At 44.0% G+C, this 19851-nt stretch overlaps 1 protein-coding gene across 2 annotated transcripts in view; it reads left to right on the top strand.

The window, feature by feature from the left end:
- The first annotated feature begins 6760 nt into the window (after positions 1-6760).
- Positions 6761-19851, top strand: part of LOC310888958 (zinc finger and BTB domain-containing protein 5-like) — a 52273-nt gene continuing 39182 nt past the window's right edge. Inside the window, exon 1 of one of the 2 annotated variants that reach the window (XM_083852630.1) lies at positions 6761-6929. The gene's annotated coding sequence lies outside the window, so the exon portion shown is untranslated. Of the gene's footprint in view, positions 6930-13141; positions 13216-19851 lie in introns of those variants that run through there. The other variant, XM_083852628.1, reaches the window with a different exon arrangement.

Raw genomic sequence — 19851 nt, 5'->3', positions numbered from 1 at the left:
GCCTGCCCGCTGGCAGGACAGAGCGAGAAGCCGAAAAGTCCTTGGCCTGGTGTAAACACTGCTCTGCAACAATTAAAACATCAGCATGTTATCAGCGCTCTTCTCATCCTAATCCAGAACATAGCACCCTACCAGCTACTAGGAGGAAAATTAACTCTGTCCTAGCTGAAACCAGGACATCCATCCATTTTATCATAGAAGGTAAGTAGGTTGGTCAGGCATGATAGCCCCTCGGTAAATGTGTTCTGACAGTTCCCAGTCACCTTCTCCTTCATGTACCCAAAAGGGTATTCCAAGAAGATTTGCTCTATGATTTTCCCAGGAACTGAAGATCCCTGGGTTGAACTTTTTTTCGTTGTTTTCTTTCTCTCTCTATGACTACCTGAAAGGAAGTTGTGGGGAGCTGGGGGTCAGCCTCTGCTGTTTTCACTGCCACCAGCTCCTCAGCAGCAGGTACTGCAGAGCTCACTGCCTGCTTGGATGAAAGAAAGGGAGCAAGGGATCAGCAGCTGGGATTCCGGGCTGCTCTCAGCAGACTGCCACGTGCTTTCGTCATTCTTTCTATTCCTCTCCAGTTGTTGCCTACTCTGCAGCATAGCAGAACACGTCTCCTGCGGTCCCCACTGAGGAGCGTGTCCGAAGATGACACTCCCAGTCTGGAGTGCGGAGACGATTTGCATCTGAGGCCGAATTGATGCAGTCCGGCTGCCATATACCCCTCCTGCTGCTTCCGGGTGCTCCCCACCCCTCCCCCTCAGTGCTGCACTGAAAGCCTAGGGCGCCTGTGCTCCAGAGGCAGCAGCAGTCCAGCTCAGCATGACCTTCGCTACCAACAGGAACCCTTATGAGACAACCATGAGAGATGAGAGAGAGGCCGCACGGGGTGGCCTCACCATAGTGGAGACAGATACGAGCAGCAGCACACCTTCTCCCCAGTGACTCACCTGTTGTGTTTTTCATGCCACCTGGAAATGCAATTTGGAGACAGATGTCACCACTGCTGCCAACCTAACTGGATGCTATATCCACCACCTTGTGCACTAGATGACGTAGGATGTGCAGCACAGAACTCCAACTTGTGTCAACTACACGTGACCAAGAGAAGGAGAAGCTGGGAGAAGTAAGCCCCACCCCATCTCCCTTTTCCTCTCAGCTAATCACAGAGCTGCCTGGGTGCAGCCTTGTGCCAGAAGGGACTTGTGGGTGTTATGATGTTCCTTTTGCTCGGTAAGCAAGGATACATATCCTCTATGTGTACCTGCAAAAAGCCAAGCAACTTTGGGTTTCAGAACAGCATGTAAACAAACTGCACCTTTCCTACTTGCATTGAAAGGACTATGCTGCGGACACTACATCTCTTCTAGAAGGGGAACAAATGACCCATTTGTATTTAGTATCAGACTGAAAGACGACTAAGTCTTCTAGATTTAGTCTTAGAGGGATGCACAAGAAGTTGGGAGGGGATGCAGCCAGGACAGCTAACCCCAACTGACCAAAGGGGATATTCCATACCATATGACATAAAGCTCAGTAATAAAAGAGAGGGGGGAAAGAAGGAGAAAAGTTGGGGGGGGGGGGGGGGGGGGGGACGACAGGACACATTCAGAATTATAATTATGGCATTTGTTTTCCTAATGAAAAGCCAAGGTATACAACATGCACTGCCTTCCACTTTTCCACAGAGTCAGTCACTTCATTACAGAAAGCAATGAGATTGGACAGTCATGATTTGCCCTTGCTAAACCCATGTTGGCTGTTCCCAATCACTTCCTTGTCTTTCATCTCTTTAGAAATGGCTTCTAAGAGTATTTGCTTCCTGGGGAATGAGGGTAAGGCTGAGTAGCCTGTAGTTGTCTGGATCCTCCCTCTTGAAGACAGACCTGACATCTGCCTTTTTCCAGCCACCAGGAACTTCCCCCAATTGACACTACCTTTCAAAGATGATAGACAGTGGCCTCCCAGTGACATTGGCCAGCTCCTTCAGGACTTGTATATGTCCAATTGGCTTAAGTGCTCCCTAACTCTCTCTACTGTGCTACTATTTCATTTCCCAAAACTGTGCTAGCAGATTCAGGGACCTGAGAGCAGACTTTATCTGTAAAAAACTGAAGAAAAAAATGCATTGAGTAATGACTTTTCTGATGTCCTTGATCACTAGGTCCCCTGCTTCACTGAGTAATGGGCCCACACTCTCTTAAATATTCCTTTTGCTGCCAACGTACTATAGCTCTTCTTGTTGCCCTTCACATTCCTCACTAGTTCCAATTCCAGATGAATTTTGGATTTCCTGACTACATTCCTATATGTGTAGGCAATATCTTTGTATTCCTCCCAAGTAGCTTGTCTTTGCTTCCACCTTCTGTGTACTTCCTTTCTGTATTTGAGCTCTATCAGGAGCTTCATGTTCATCCATCCTGCCATGCTTTCTCAGCTTACTGCACATTGGAATGGACCATTTTTGTGCTCTGAGGAGGATGTCCTTGAAGATTACCCAGCTCTACTTGGCTCCTCTGCCCTCCAGGGCAGTTTCTCTCATGATCCTCCCAAGTAGGTCCCTGGATAGGCTAAAGTCTGCTCTTCTGAAGTCCAGGGTTGTAATTCTGCTGTTTGTCTTGCTCACTCCTATCAGGATCTTAGAAACCACAGTCTCATGGTCATTGTGGTCAAGGCTGCCCTTGACCTTTACATTTTCCAGCAGTTTTTCCCTGTTTGCGACTAGTAGGTCCAACACAGTATTTCCCTTAGTTGGTTCATTGATCATCTGAATCAATAAGTTGTCTTCAATACATTCCAGAAATATCCCGAATTGCTTATGCCCAGATGTATTGCCATTCCAGTAGATACTGGGGTGGTTGAAATCATCTATGAATACCAGGGCCTGTGACTGTGAGGCTTTACCTAGCTCTGTAAAGAAGGCTTCATCTGCCTCCTCTTCTTAAGCAGAAGGCCTGTAGAAGACACCTACTACAATAGCTGTGCTGTTCTGGCTTCTAATCCTTATCCACAAGCTCTCAACCCTTTTGTGCCCCAAAGGCACAGCTCTATGCATTGAAGCCTCCCCTTTACAGGAGGGATGAGGAAGGAAGACCCTCATCACATTCTTGACCTATCCTTCCTGAAGAACCTGCATCCCTCCATTGCAATGCTCCAGTCATGAGAGCTATCCCACCATGTTGGTGGAATTCCAATGAGCTTATAGCTCTACAACTGTATCTGTCTGTCACAGACACTGTGTCTCTGTCTCTCCCATCCTTTCTGTGTCTCTCTCTTATTCTCTGTGATACATGCTCAGCCTTTCTACTGGCCAGACCTGAAAATGGGAACAGCAGTAGCCATATCCATCAGACTGGGACAGACAAATCTGGGTCCACAAGCACACCAGACTGGGCTTCTGCAGCCTGGAAGGAGGAATACCTGGGTCTTGGAGTCTGTTGGATTGGGGGGCTTGCATAACATCCTTAACACTTAACAACTATTTGAATGACTATTATCTATCTTATTATTCAGTCTTTCCCTCCCCCCCTAATGTAAATGAAAAGCTAAACCCAAGGGACTAGGGGGAGTATAGGGATCCTGTCCAGGAGACTATTGTACATCAAGGAGTTAATGATACACATCACAGTTAACCTGAGTAGGCCTAAGTCTGTACTCTTGATACAGATAGATCTCTTGGCCTGAATAATATTGATATCATCATGGAAGGAACCTTGTACTATATGTCTTGCCTAGTAAGGGATTTTTGTACTATATGTTCTGCTTATTCAAGCGCTAATAAGCTAAAACAAAGGGAGAAGTGGAAGGACTGCAAGATGTGGTCGACTGACCTTGGAGATAAGAAGGAAAGGGAAGATAAGAAGGAAATGAAACAGCCTGCATAACTCAACTGAAGTTGGCACATCAGCGAAACACCATTTAAGGAAGACAGCAAAAACCAAGCTCAGGGCTAATCAACAGGCAAAGATAAAGAGTACACAACCACCACCCCACCGGGACCATTGACTCAATTCATTGAGTCTGCACAGATGGGAGGAACATCTGTAAATAATTCCAGGAATGTAATGAATATGTAAACCTTGTGATTATAAGTTTGTTTGGTCTGTGCTGATAAGGCAGACACACTTTGGCAGAGCAATCCCCGTGTGTCTCCAATGCTGCAGATTTGATAATAAAGAATGCCCACTTTCTAAGATTTCAAAATAAGTCTTTGAGAGTTTTATTTGCCACTTTTACGGTAACACTCTGCTGCACTGTGCTGCAGCATGGCCTTCAGGCCTGTGTTATGCTGCACATGTCCCTTGGTCACAGGATAAATGTAGCCAGTTCATTGTAACAGAAGAACTTGCAGGCAGCTCCCACTTGCTACTGGTGATTACACCACATGTGTGGCCTTACCCTTATCTAAAGTGCAGCAAGAAGTTCACATGTGAACATCCTTTATGAATAGAGTTGTTTTCTTGTAAGAAAATTAAATAATAGCTCAATCAAAGAGGAGAAGGTTCCTTCCATGGACAGAATCTGCACAGTCTGCTGTGGGAAAGCTATCTAGGCTCTGTCTGATACTGCATGAACATGGAATTCCCAGCATCTGAAGGGGCATAAGATTTACTCACTATTTATGTTCCTTTTCTTATTCTCTATTATTAACCATACAGGTTAACCATACAGGTTAACATACCATAACTTTCAACCATACAGGTTAAAAACTGGCTGGATAGCCGGGCCCAAAGAGTTGTGGTGAATGGAGTCAAATCCAGTTGGAGGCCAGTCACTAGTGGAGTCCCCCAGGGCTCAGTATTGGGGTCAGTCCTCTTTAATATCTTTATCGATGATCTGGATGAGGGGATCGAGTGCACCCTCAGTAAGTTGGCAGACGACACTAAGTTAGGTGCATGTGTCGATGTGCTTGAGGGTAGGAAGGCTCTGCAGGAGGATCTGGATAGGCTGGACCTATGGGCTGAGGCCAACTGTATGAAGTTCAACAAGGCCAAGTGCCGGGTCCTGCACCTGGGGCACAACAACCCCAAGCAGCGCTACAGGCTGGGAGATGAGTGGTTGGAAAGCTGCCTGGCAGAGAAGGACCTGGGAGTACTGGTTGATAGGCAGCTGAATATGAGCCAGCAGTGTGCTCAGGTGGCCAAGAAGGCCAACAGCATCCTGGCTTGTATAAGAAGCAGTGTGGCCAGCAGGACTAGGGAAGTGATTGTCCCCCTGTACTCGGCTCTGGTGAGGCCGCACCTTGAGTACTGTGTTCAGTTTTGGGCCCCTCGCTACAAGAAGGACATGGAGGTGCTCAAGAGAGTCCAGAGAAGGGCAACGAAGCTGGTGAGGGGTCTGGAGAACAAGTCTTATGAGGAGCGGCTGAGGGAGCTGGGATTGTCCAGCCTGGAGAAGAGGAGGCTCAGGGCGACCTTATCGTTCTCTATAGATACCTTAAAGGAGGCTGTAGCGAGGTGGGGATTGGTCTATTCTCCCACGTGCCTGGTGACAGGACAAGGGGGAATGGGCTAAAGTTGTGCCAGGGGAGGTTTAGGTTGGATATTAGGAAAAACTTCTTTACCGACAGGATTGTTAGGCATTGGAATGGGCTGCCCAGGGAAGTGGTTGAGTCACCATCCCTGGAGGTCTTTAAGAGACGTTTAGATGTAGAGCTCAGTGATATAGTTCAGTGGAGGACTTGTTAGTGTTAGGTCAGAGGTTGGGCTAGGTGATCTTGGAGGTCTCTTCCAACCTAGACAATTCTGTGATTCTGTGATCTCTCTCTCACCTCAACCCCCCACACCCCAGTGTAGAACAGAGGGCGATTGTCTTTCTGGTGGCAATTCCACCCCATGAGAAAGTTCTGGCAGTATGTCAGAAGGAAGAAAGTGGGACGTTCAGAGTTATGGCATTTGCCTTCCCAAGAAAATGTTGTTTGATGGAGTCCCGTTTTCCTTGAAATGGCTGAACATCTGCCTGCTGATGGGAAATAGTGAATGAATTCCTTATTGTGCACATAACTTTTACTTTACTTATTAAACTGTTTTTATCTCAGCACATGAGTTTTCTCACTTTTACCTTTGCAATTCTCTCCCCATTTCCATTAGGAGTAAGTGGTTGCATTAGCTGTCTAACAGGGTTAAACCACAACATGGGGTTTTTATGTTCAATTTTTTTTCTTTTCTTCTCATTAAACTGCCTTTACCTCAACACACAAGCTTGTCCATCTTATTTTTTCCCCCGTCCTACTGAGGAGGGGGAGTAAGAGTGACTGGGGATAGGGGGTGGGTATCTGGCAGTCAGCCAGGGTAAGCCCACCAGAGAAGGGCAGGTTTAAGCAGCACTGCTGATGCTGGGTAAGGTCCCCCTTTTTATGCAAGACTGACCTATTCTGGCTGTTGACATGCTCCCTTTGACTCCAAAGACACAGCCCACCCCAAGTCCCTTACATCTACATTAGCAGTTGCTGCCTTGCTCAAAGACTTCTAATGCAATAAGGTACAGCTAAAACAAAAAGAGAAAATTGCAAACTTTCTTCCCATAGTCAAAAAGTAAAGAAAAAGCACACAGCTCATTTATAAACCTCCAGCAGCCCCAATAGTGTACCAGTAATGATGTTACTGATTGGCTGATCCCATGTGTTAGGTGCCACGAGGCAGTGAATGGAGATATATGATTGGCTGGTGGTTTCCTATCCCTGCAGATTTGGACGCTTTCTTTTATTCTCCCCACCCATTCAGTACTGAGTGGATCATGATATGATGATACTATTTCCGGGTGTTGGTGAGGCTGCGGGTGTCTGTGTCTGGAAGTGGTGGTTGTCGTCAGGGTCAGAATCAGAATGAATTGGAGGCGGGGTTATTGGTGTTGAAAATAATAGCTATTTTTGGCCTTTTTCTTTCTCTGGAACTTCTTCTGTCTGGATATAAAGAGAAACGGGTTGGGGACTACAGGTGAGGTAGACGGGCGGTGGCTAGTATTAGCTGGCAGAGGCAGATGATTGTTTTATACTGAGGGGGGAGTGTCTGGCTCGCGTATGTGCGCCGGAGCGTGAATTAGTGAATGTGAAGAGGGTGGGTGTATCGGTGGACTGAGGTGGTTTATTGTCGATTTGACTAGCTGACGGTAGGGGGAGTGGGCCGTGTCTTTTACCCGTAATCCGGGCGTGTTTTGGGAAGTAACATAGAGGTGTCTCGGGTAGGGAGTAGGGTTGTATCTCCCTCTGGTATCCTCCCCTTGCACCTTGTATCCCCTCAGGTAGCCGTGAAGACCTCTTTACTGAGCCTGCCTTTTTTTTTTTTTTTTCTTCTCAATTTTCTGTAGTACTTTATTCCTTCTATTTGGTGTTTGCAGGGGTTGTTACCATCCTTGCGCTTGCAGTTCTGCTGTGCCCAAATGAAACTTCAGCCTGAGTAGTTGCATGGGAAGGGAGTGATGCTCTGTAGGCGGTCTTTCATAAGCACGTGTGTGTTTCTTGGGGGAAAAGGTAAAAGGACAGGTTGCTGGGGACAGTGCTCTGAGGTTTCTCTTCCATGCTTGTAGCGTCTGACTTGCATGGGGAATGAACACACCTTTTATAGGCAGTTTTTGGGCATGAGCAACACCTAAGTTTCACCATGTTAGTACGGCTTTGTAAGTGGTATAACATGCATAATGGCATAGCAATACATACACTGAAAAATATCTGGGTGCCATGGAGTGAGAAGTTTAAATGATTTCATTTTGACAGCATCATACGAATGAGAGGCTTGCAACACTGAGATCTCTCCATTCAGCCAATGATGCTGAAGTGATAGCAATTAAGTAGGAATATTTCTTTAGATAATAGAGGATGTGACTTTTGTAAAAAGTAACTGAAGGTTAGTACGTAATTCCTAGAAAGCAGCAGATACTTTATTTATACTCTTTGACTGTATGCTTGAGCTATTGTTTAGGCTTCCTTTTGGTAGATTCAAAGTTCTTGTTGCAATATGCAGTTGTCATGTTCAAACCATTAGTTGTCTTGCAAATCCAAAGCCAAAAGGAAGTATTCAATACCATTTAACACAAACAAAAGGTCAGAGGGGGAGAACACACTAGTGAACTGAAACTGGTATTTCATCTCTGATTTAGAACTTTTTGAGCAAGTCATGCTTATAAAAAGTAATTGAGATAATGTATGCACAAAATACCCCAAACCTGTAGTATTTGCTTGCTTTGCAGATGATGATAGCTGTATAAAATACAGTGCTGAATATGTTATAGTTCTATTTAGTAATTCTGCAAGGATAAACCATAGATGCAACCCTGAACTTCTAGAGATGTACATGAAATTTGAACATTCAAGTTGATCTAAAACAGCTATGACTTGAATATTCAGTATACCTCAGCATATTCAAAAACAGGTGGAGAAATGAGTAGTCTTTCTCCCCCCAAAAATTAGTTTCACTATTTGGAATTTTTAATGAAAAAGATCTCTAGGTGACCCTTTAGGAAGAACTATTTTTTTTTAATAGTCATTATTCAATTGCTCATAATGTTATCCTCCACAACATGAACTATTTACTCACATGGAAAAGTGTTTATATATGCTATCAGCATAGAAGTCTTGTGCAAATTATAGATGTTTCTTATAAATATGTACTATCTGTCATGTTGACATGACTAGCTATTAGTTTTTCTTCATTGATGATAATGAGGTCAAGCTGGTAATCATGTTGATGATGATGTATTTTGTAAACTGATAAATAACAAAGCAAAGGTCATATAGACTATTTTTTTTAAATTAAAACATTTGAACTTGTGAGAAAAATCTCAAATAACTTTCTTCAGACAGGATCTTCTGTGAAGCTATTTTATTCGCGATTGCAATGGTGGGTGTCCTGTCAATCAGGAGCGCATTTTAGTAAACAAACCATAACCTTTTATTCCCTATTACCCGACAACTGATCACCTCCCCTGTTTCCTCATTGGCTGAGTACTACAGGTTCATAAGCTACTTGATGCTCCTATATACCATATATGTACAATTTTTCTTTTTTTTCAACCCTTTAATTTCTCCTTTCTTATGTTTTGAGAACTTGTGATCTTTGTTTTACTGTTCCCACACTGCTCATCCTCTTTTTCTCAAGCTTCCACCTTATTTTGGAGCAGTGAGGCCTTCTACTGTCCACTTATCTACTTAGCATTTCTCCTTATTATGACTACACAACTACCGTGGAATACAGAAAATTAGTTCTCTACTGCAAAAACACAACTTTGTTTCTCACAATTCCCCCCTCTTCTTTTCTTACTCCGATTGTTGTTTTTGCACCTCTTCACATACCGCACTCTTGAGTTTTTCCAACATTAAGGTGCAATATTCTTCTTCAGATGTCACGGGGGATGATAGATATACAATGCCATTATTATTACAATACCAACAAATAGTTGTTTGAGCCAATTCTATTCAGGTAACCACGAAGTTAGTTTCTCCCAAAAGTTTCTAAATCCCCAGGGACTGTCATCTTGAGTTACTCTATGTAGGATCTTGTTGTGTTTGGTTTTTTTTCCCAAATATTTTTGAGATCAGTCAAATTCTTCCCATTTGATCCACATATATACAGCAACTAATATTAATTACAGTGCACGCTCCTCCTTATGAGGTTATTAATAAATCTAATACTATTCGATTCTAGAGTAATATTTTTGCAAACTTATCAAACTTATTTTCTAGTTCTTCAATTATAGCTGAGATATTTACAATAGCGTTTTCTAATTCACTCACCCTTAACCAAGGTAAAAACCACCTTGCAAAGCTGTGAAATGCTAGAGAATTTTACTAAAGGATTATCTGTAGTCTGCTTAATTCTACGTGTGTTCTCAAGGGGGCTTTGGCTTTGTGGGTCTTCAATAATAGTTACTTTTGGAATTATTGCCTCCAGGGTGCAAGCTCCCTTCCATCCTAGGGGCAACACCTTCCTGGCTTTATTGCCACATAGCCAGTCCCTTGCAATTCGGGACAGGCCATCCGGTTACAGGATTCTCATGTTGTATCTGGTGTGCATTATGTATATTAGTATTCCCGTGGCTACCATATTCGGTACAGTATGGATGATTCCCTACTTCATGGATATTTCCACACCCAGGGTCAGTACTCTTGCCCCCTGAGTTTCTATCAATGTTGTTTAAAAGGCGCCTTTGATAACACAGTATATTGTAGCCAGGACTACGTGTAGGGAGCTCAACTTCAAAATCTATTCCTTCCCGGGACTGAGTATGATCTGTCATTTTGAGAAATCTAGAGAATCCAGACACAGTTGCTGCTGGAAATAGCAATCAGGGACAAGGCCTCTTCAATCTTTCTAGGCATCTGGGTGCAAATCCAACAATTATTTGGAGATAGAACTCAAGAGATGTTCTGGATTAATTGGAAATGCTGATTTTTTCCCTCCATCCTATCGCTAATCCACTGAGAATAGGTATTACTAAGATAAACTTAAAATACGTCATTTCTATGTATATATACACCCCTATAATAATTAAGAAATAATAATTAAGAAAAACAATAAAAATCACAAGCTAATAAGGATTCTTCTGGTGGGGATTAAATACCCCCCTTTCTCCCACTTCCAGGGAGCGTTCCCTGGAAACGCTCCAATTCTGTGTCATTCAATCCCTTTTACTCATTAATTCATTAAGGATTCTTCTAAGGAGAAGTTAAAGGTTTACAATAGATAGTTTTAACAGTTTTAACCTTAAAAGTCTTTGTTAATGCAGTCTCTCAGGTATCAGGGTTAACTGATGCTTTTACCCAGGTATGAGTCCACCCTTTCTCAGCCGTTCTTCCTGTCGTCTCAGTAGTCAGGAGCACTTGGAACAGTCCGTCCCACTCAGGTTGCAGTTTCGATTCTCTCCATGTTCGCATCAGAACCCAATCTCCTTCTCGGAATGGATGGATCAGGGCTTCCAAGGGTGGGGTTTGAGCTAACAGTCCACGGGTCCTGAGAGATGACAAGGAGGACGACAGCCCGAGTATACAGTTCTTAAGAAAAGCATCTTTTGTCTCAATTTGAGGTAATTCATTCCCTTTGTCCATGTACAGCAATCCAAATAATATTTCATATGGTGAAACTCCCACATCTTTTCTTGGTGCAGTTTGAATTCGGGAGAAGTGCCAAAGGTAAGCACTTCGTTTGGGGAAGCCGAGTTTCCAGAACTTAGTCAATTGCTTCCTTACTGTCTGATCCTCTCCACCCTTCCAGAAGAGGAAGGATGCCGAGGAGTGTGAAATTTCCACTTAATTCCTGGAGTCCACATTAGCCCTTGCAATATTTCTGACATATAGTGATTTCCTTGATCAGAGTCAGTATTTTCAACAATTCCATACCTGGGAATTATTTGTTCTAGAATTACTTTAGTTACTATGTTCGCAGTAGCAGATACTGAAGGGAAAGCTTCCACCCACCCTGACAAATGATCGACCAAGACTAATAAGTATTTAAATCTACCTACTCTAAGGAGTTCTGTAAAATCTACCTGTACATTTTGGAAGCATTGACTTCCTGGTTCTCGCCCCCCTTTGGGCTGACTGCAGAAAATTTTCCTATTTACCTTTTGACATGCTACACCACTCCTGCGTACTTGTTCAGCCAGAGTACATATATTCCTACACATAATTTCCATAGCACAGCGTCACACGTTGCTTGAATTCCCCAATGACCCTCTTGATGTAAAGCAGTTAATATTTGCCTCATTAGTACTTTATTCAGCATTTCTCTCCCTTCAGGGAGTATCTGTTTTCCTTTGGATTTCGTGACTCCTAATTCTTTAAAAACCTCTTTCTCTTAAAACTTTTTAGTTCTTTTTAGTTTTGGGTAGGGGTAGCTCAACAATTCCCTGAATCCTCTCTGGATTTATTCTTCGTTCCCCCTCAGGCACTAGATGCCCTAAATACTTGACTTCTCTTTCTACGAATTTTAATTTATTTTCCAATACCTTCAAGCCCTGTTTTCCCAGAAAGTCTAATAGCTTATTAGTGGCTTCCTTCACAACTGTTTTCTGCTGTCCTGACAATAAATATCATCCACATATTGTAACAGTAACACCTCCTCTGGAGGTTGGAATTGCTCCAAAATCTGTTCTAGAACTTGCCCAAATAAATTGGTGGCCCTGTAAACCCCTGAGGTAAAATTGTCCATCTGTATTGCTGCTTCCGCCCCATTTCAGAGTCTTTCCACTCAAAGGCAAATATATCTTTGCTCTCAGGGCCTGAGAGCACTCCATTAATAACACCGTTATTCCAGCCTAACAATTTACTATTTGAATGCCCAATTTCATTATCAAATCCTTTCCCAAAAAGTTAGTCCCTGCCTCGGGTGCATACAATAATTGCCCAGTGATCATTCTATCCCTAGTCTCAGCTTGGTGTCCCCAAAAAGTGGCACTGTTATCCCAGTCCCTTCTACCCCCATCACATTTAGGGTTTCATTAGTCAATTTAAGCCTTAATACTTTACAGGCCAGTAATGACTTAGCTGCCTCAGTGTATTGGGTTCACATGGCAAGGTTCTGGTAGGGGGGGCTGCAGTGGTAGCCCCTGTGAGAAGAATCCAGCAGCTGCCCCATGTTAGATAAGGGCCAGTTTCATCTGGCTCCAAAGGGGCCCACCGCTGCCCAGAGCCAAGCCATGAGCAATGCAGTTTAAATCTCTATGTGAGCACATCCAAGAAAAGGAAAAAAAAACTGCTGCACAACAGCAGCTGGGAGAGTGAGGAGTGAGAAACCTCCCTGCAGACACCAAGGTCAGTGCAGAGGAGGGGGAGTGCAGTGCATAGGTGCTCCAGGTGCCGGAGCCGAAGCCCCCCCGCGGCCCACAGAGTGGCCCCTGGTGGGCAAGGCAGACCCCCGCAGCCCATGGTGTACCACATCGGAGCAGATCTCCACGCTGCAGCCCATTCAGGAACAGCCCAGGGAGGTCGGCACCCCACGAGGGGGACCCCACACCAGAGCAGCTCCCAAAGAGCCTGTTTTTCGCTGCCCAGGGAGAAACCCACATAGGATCAGCCCAGGAAGGTCGGCACCCCACAACAGAGCGGGGGGGAGAGTGACTGTGAAGGAGCAGTGGAAACGAAGCACCACGGACTGACAGCAGCCCCCACTCCAGCCCCTCCCCCCCCCCCCCGCACCACTCAGAGCAGGGAAGAGGTGGAAGAGAGTGGATGGGGGAAGGTGCCCCCAGCTTGTTTCTCTGTTTCTCACCGCTCCAGCCCGTCAGCAATAGGTAATAAAGTTTATTAATCTTCCTATGCTAAGTCTGTTTTGCCTGTAACAATAATTGTAGAGTGATCCCCACTGAGGTACACTTGAGGAGCCCTTGAGGTACACTTTTTCATTTACTAGGGAACTAGCTTTCTGAGAAGCCCTGACTCCCCTATTCTGAATTTATAACAGCAATCTCTTCTCCTTCTTCCACTCCGGATATTCCTATTTGAAGTGGCCGGCCTGGCCACACTTAAAACATCTTCTCAAAGCCTGTCCCTGCTAGGATTTAGGCTGCAACACAGGTAGCTTTCCTTGTCTGCTATTCCTCCATCTCTCTTCCTCTCCTTTCCATCCTGGGCCCTCTATCTCTAGCCCTCTGCCTCACTACCCAGTACGCTGTGAATACCATTAGTTTCACTCTCTGCTTTTCCTTCTCATCTCCCCTCCTGGCATACACCTCCACACTACCAGCACTGTACACTCCATCCTCCCACCTTCTGAAGCTTTTTCTGTATATCTGGCCAGGCTTTAATCACAAAATAAACTTTTAATAACAAAATAAAATAGCCCTTGGGCTACTGGGTCCTCAGGATTCATCCCCGAGTACTTTCTAATTCTGACCCCGAACCTCTCATAGGATTTCTATGTTGTGGGTTGTTATTGCTTCAGTTGGATAAGCGGATATTTCTGCTCTATCGGAATTACTCTCGGTTGGGGGGGGGGGGGGGGGGGGATGTTAGTTCTTTCCCATTCTTGTATAGCTGCCTGGCAAATCATTCCCCTCCTAAACATTCTTCTCCAGTGAATAACATACTCAAGATTGACATTTCCCGCCCCCCCCGGAATACAAATTAGGACTTAGAAACGGATTTGACTGTTCAGCTAGGCCCTCAATTAAAGGCTTCATTTCCTTCTTAAAACTCCTAACCCCTCTGCTGGTAAGGGGGGAGTGGCACGGGCCCGCGTCGGCCCTGCACGGCCCCGAGGCCCCACCGGGACCCCGCCCCCGCTCCTGCCGCTCCGCGCTCCCCGGCGCGACTTCTCCAGGGACAGTGTCAGTTGCAGTCCCTTTCTCCCCTCCTGGAGCAGCTGCCGCTGCCTCCGGTGCAATATTAGGATTATAGGGAGCATAACTTGATTCCTCCTCTGAAAACGGAGCCTTAGTGTTTACATATAAATTTCAAGCCTGAATTTTCATCAGACCCGTATTTTGGCCAAAATACTGAAGTTCCTTTTATTAGCTTTTTAGGCCAGACAATTACACAATATTTAACCATTTTTAAATTATGTATATTTTTAAATCTTTTTCCCTAGTTTTGGGTTGTTTTTCCAAATCCTTATCATTCTCTCCAAAGGGCTATCTTTAGGCACAATCCCGGGGTCTCCAACCCCACCCCGCTGACTCTTGGAACCCTTAATCCCCATCTCTTCCTGACGTGCTGCTGGGGACTTTACCACCCACAGGGTACCACACGCCTTCACCTAGGATTAGGACAGAGGTGGGGTGTACTGCCGAGCACCTCACTTCACCATGCTCGGGGTACCGTACACCTAAGGGCCCAAACCTCCGAGACTGTCTTTCACTCCTCTCCTCTCTCTTTTGCTTCGTCCCTCTCCAGCCAAGGGGACTTTGTTCATCCCCTCGCAGGATCACTGAGCCTCGCGGATCGGGACTTCACATTCGCTTCGCACTAAAAGTGCGTCTCATTCACACTCACACTCATTCACACCAGAGTCTCCCCGAACCCAACCCGAGGCAAGATACGGTAAAGTTTCCCTTACCTCGGTCCGTGCACAGCTTCCCGGTCTGGGTTATTGGCAGTAATCCCTGTGCCTGTTCCCAAAACCGCTACCAAAACCTTGCCATACAAACCCAATACAGAATTCAAAGCAGCAGTTATATTTAAGTAGAGATGTGTGATACTGTTAGTGGCTGCTTAGGGTAAAAGGTAATTAGTCTTATTAACAGCCTTCAGTATTTACGGGGTGAATGTCAATCATAGAATCATAGAATCATTAATTTTGGAAAAGGCCTCCACGATCATCTAGTCCAACCATCACCCTACCACCCGATATCACCCACTAAACCATCTCCCTAAGCACCAGGTCCAACCTTTCCTTAAATACCCCCAGGGACAGTGACTCCACCACCTCGCTGGGCAACACATTCCAATGCCTGACTACTCTTTCTGAGAAGAAATGTCTCTTAATTTCCAACCTAAACCTTCCCTGGCGCAACTTGAGGGCATTCCCTCTAGTCCTATCACTAGTTACCTGTGAGAAGAGGCCGACCCCTAGCTCCCCACAACTTCCTTTCAGATAGTAGTAGAGAGCAATAAGGTCTCCCCTGAGCCTCCTCTTCTCCAGACTAAACCACCCCAGTTCCCTCAGAATACATCTAAATCTTGATGCAATTGAATGTACTTCTAAACAAGTTAAATATTTATATGCTCGTGGACGAATTTAGCCACAAGTGGAATAGCTACATAAATTCAAACTAAAATATATATATATTTATATATTGCTCTAGTAGCTTACTCTATCATTTTCAACATTTATTATCACTCCTAAGTGATCAAATCTTTCACTGTGCACATTGTATAATATGAAAGTCAAGAAGGGGCCAATGAAAGCTACTTCTCTTGCTTGAAACGCTACAAAGGGTTAAGAAAGTAAACTTCCAAATTTCTTGGGGTTCTAAATTATCTTTAAATAGAAGCTTTAAATAGGTTTAAATAGAAGCTACCAATTTCTGATGAGGATGACTTTCTGAATCTCAAGTTTAAACTGAGCCTACACAAACTATTTTGCCAACCGTTTTACTGCTCAACTTTAACATGAACATCTTCTCATTCAGCAACGTAATAGTAGCTCTGGATATTTAACTTCATTGTAATCTGACTCAGTACAAAGTGGGATTGGTATGTGTGTTCCTTGAAGGGAAAGGTGGAAGGAGTGAAACACTAATTTTATTTCAAGCTTTAAAAGTGCTTTTTCTTGTTGAAAGACTGTCCTGGTTTCGGTTAGGATAGAGTTAATTTTCCTCCTAGTAGCTGGTATGGTGCTGTGAGAAAAATCTCAATTTTCTTCAGACAGGATCTTCTGTGAAGCTATTTTATTTGCGATTGCAATGGCGGGCGTCCTGTCAATTAGGAGCGCATTATAGCAAACAAATCATAACCTTTTATTCCCTATTACCCGACAACTGATCACCTCCCCTGTTTCCTCATTGGCTGAGTACTACAGGTTCACAAGCTACTCGACGCTCCTCTATATCATATATGTACAATTTTTCTTTTTTTCAACCCTTTAATTTCTCCTTTCTTATGTTTTGAGAACTTGTGATCTTTGTTTTACTGTTCCCACACTGCTCATCCTCTTTTTCTCAAGCTTCCACCTTATTTTGGAGCAGTGAGGCCTTCTACTGTCCACTTATCTACTTAGCATTTCTCCTTATTGTGACTACACAACTACCTTGGAATACAGAAAATTAGTTCTCTACTGCAAAAACACAACTTTGTTTCTCACAAACTGAGGAAAAAACACTTAAATTTTCCTTTCATCTATTTGAAATAGTTCAGAAGGAATTCAATTATTAGAATGTACGTTGACTTAAAGCTTTTGTGTAACTGCTAAAAAACATGGTTTAAAAAATGTTTGATCTCTCTATTCTTCGGTATACATTAAAATGTCTGGAACTGTATAATAGATTGGTATAATGATTTTATAACAAGCTTTTAATGCTTTGAGTCACATGATCAGAAGATAAATTTTTGAAATTACCTTAAATTTAAATGAGTTTGTGTCCTGGTTTTGGCTGGGAGGGAGTTATTTTTTTCATTACACAGAGTCGAAGATTTTTTAGCTTTTTGTGCTACCCTGCCAGCAAAGAGGCTGGGGGTGCACAAGAAGCTGGGAGGGGACACAACCAGGACAGCTGACCCAAATTGGCTAAAGGGATATTTTATACCATATGATGTCATGCTGAACAATAAAACTGGGGTGGTTGGCTGGGATGGGGTGAGTGGGGGCTGCTGCTTGGGGATGAAATGGGCATCGGTCAGCAGGTGGTGAGCAATTACATGGTGCATTACTTGCTTTGTATAATTTCTTATCATCATCATTATTATTATTTCTCTTCCTTTTCTGTCCTATTGTATTGTCTTTATATCAATTCACACATTTTTAAAAAAACTCCCCCCCCCCCCCCCCCCTTTCTCTCCCTCATCCCATTGTGTGTGGGTGGTGGTGGTGAAGTGAATGGCTGTGTGGTGCTTAGCTGCCTATCAGGTTAAACTAGAACACTTTCTAAGAAGTTCAAAAGCAAATAATCATGGTAAGTCGCAAATGTAATGCAGTCTTATTTGTTTGAATCCATTATGTGGATGCAGCTTGGAAGTTAAAACTCATGTTGAAAACTAATGTAGTTTCTGTGCAGGTGGCACAAGTGATATTTGTTATTTAAGAAGTCCTGAATTCAAGAATGGAATCTAAGAACTTCACCTCCAGTTTTCTACTAATGCCTAGCAAATATTGTGCTTTCATATAACAGACTAGAAAAACACGTTGGATCTTGCTAGAGACTAACTCATATAAAGACTATAATACTGATTTTGAAGCTCAAGTAATAAAGGTAGTGGCCGAAAATTAGCAAGTACCAGTGTTCAGTGTCTGTCTTATGTTCTATTTGAAGTTTCAACAGGAAACACCTTAATTGTCAAGGCCTATCAGAATGCAGGAGTTAAATGTTTTAGGCTCTTAATGTATGTCATGCTTTCAAGTGTGATACCATGACTGAGAGGTGGTGCACAACAGGGTTGGAGATAAGTGATCTAGAAGACAAAAATCATAAGTGGATGGGCATGCACCCTGATATCAGATAGCTTTGGTTGCTTCAGACAGCAGTGTCCTTTTAATAAAAAAATAAAAAATAAAAAAATCTTTTTGTGAATTCCCTTAAACATGTTCTTTGTGGCTAGCAGACTGTACTGCTGTTTTTTACTAGCAAGTTGGTCTCACAGCAGGTTGGAGTATCTATTTGCAGTACTTACCAGATGGTGATAAAACATTGGAAGCTTCCTGAGCCAGATAGAAATCTCTTGCTCTTCATTGGACAGTTTGTGCTATCAGGAGCAAATTCAGCAGTGTAGTTTTCCTCTGATTCCTAGGCAAGTGGTAACTAATTCTCTCTGACACTGAGGAGAAAAGTTGTGCATGTTAAACTATGCATAAAACCACATTAAGGAGATATTGCAAATGTACTGTTGCAAACTTGAGTGTCAGGCGCTGGAAGTCACTAGCTGTTGCTTTGCTTTATTTCTCAGATGTGAAATAAAAGTCCCAAGAGTGCCTGTTGCTTAGTATTGTAGGTAACATGAAGGTGGTACACATGCATTCAGTTTTTGGATGGATGGAGCAAGTGAGTTAAATGGTGGTTAAAATAATTTGTGGAAGTTGTGGTTTATGCTGAGTCTGTATAAACCCTTAGAGCTGTTGATATATCTAACTCTTTGTTTTGAGACACACACATACCCCAGTTCTCTCAGCCTCTCCTCATACAAGAGAGATTCCAGTCCCTTAGTCATTTTCATGGCCCTGCACTGGACTCTATCCAGTATGTCCACGTCTCTCTTGTACTGGGGAGCCCAGAACTGGACACAGGATGCCAGGTGTGGCCTCACTAGAGCTGAGTAGAGGGGAAGGATCACCTACCTTGACCTGTTGGCAATACTTCACCTAATGCAGCCCAGGATACAATTAGCCTTCTTTGCTGCAAGGCTATATTGCTAGCTCGTGTTCAACTTGGTGTCTACGAGGACCCCCAGGGCCTTTTCTAAAAAGCTGCTTTTCAGCTGGGTGGCCCCCAGCATGTACAACAACTGGAGTTGTTCCCTCCCAGGTGCAGGACTCTGCACTTCCCCTTGTTGAACTTGATGAGATTCCTGTTAGACCATTTTTCCAGCCTGTGCAGGCCGTTCTGGATGACAGCATGACCCTCTGTTGAATCAGCCACTCCTTCCAGTTTTTTGTCATGTGCAAACTTGCTGTGGGTGTACTCTACCTCATCATCGAGATAATTAATGAAGATGTTGAACAGGATTTGGACCCAGTATTGACCCCTGGGGTACACCACTAGATACTGGACTCCAACTAGACTTTGTGCCACTGATCACCACCCTTTGGCTTCAGCCCTTCAGCCAGTCTTCAGTCCACCTCACTATCTGCTCATCTTGCTCATGCATCCACAGTTTGTCCATGTGGATCTTATGGGTCCAGTTTCCAATGCCTTCCTGAAGTCTGGGTAGAGAATATCCGCTATTCTCCCCTCATCCATCAGGCTGGTAATTTCATTGTACAAGTTTATCAGGTTGGTCAGGCATGACCTACCCTTGGTGAATCCATGCTGACTGCTCCTGATGATTTTCTTGTCCTTCATGTGTCTTTCTGAGATTAGCTGCTCCATCAATGGAGTGTGTGGAAGACAGCTTCCTGACTCAGCTCGTTAGTGAGCCTACCAGAGGAGGTACTCCGCTAGACCTGCTATTCATGAACAGAGAAGGACTGGTGGGAGATGTGGTGGTCGGGAGCTGTCTTGGGCAGAGTGACCATGAAATGGTAGAGTTCTCTATTCTTGGTGGAGTCAGGAGGGGGGGGG

This window comes from Anser anser, assembly GCF_964211835.1.
Source record: "Anser anser genome assembly, contig: SUPER_W_unloc_8, whole genome shotgun sequence".
Classification (NCBI taxonomy): domain Eukaryota; kingdom Metazoa; phylum Chordata; class Aves; order Anseriformes; family Anatidae; genus Anser; species Anser anser.
The sequence above is the reverse complement of the archived record's forward strand: the minus strand, read 5'-3'. Positions and strand labels throughout refer to the sequence as shown.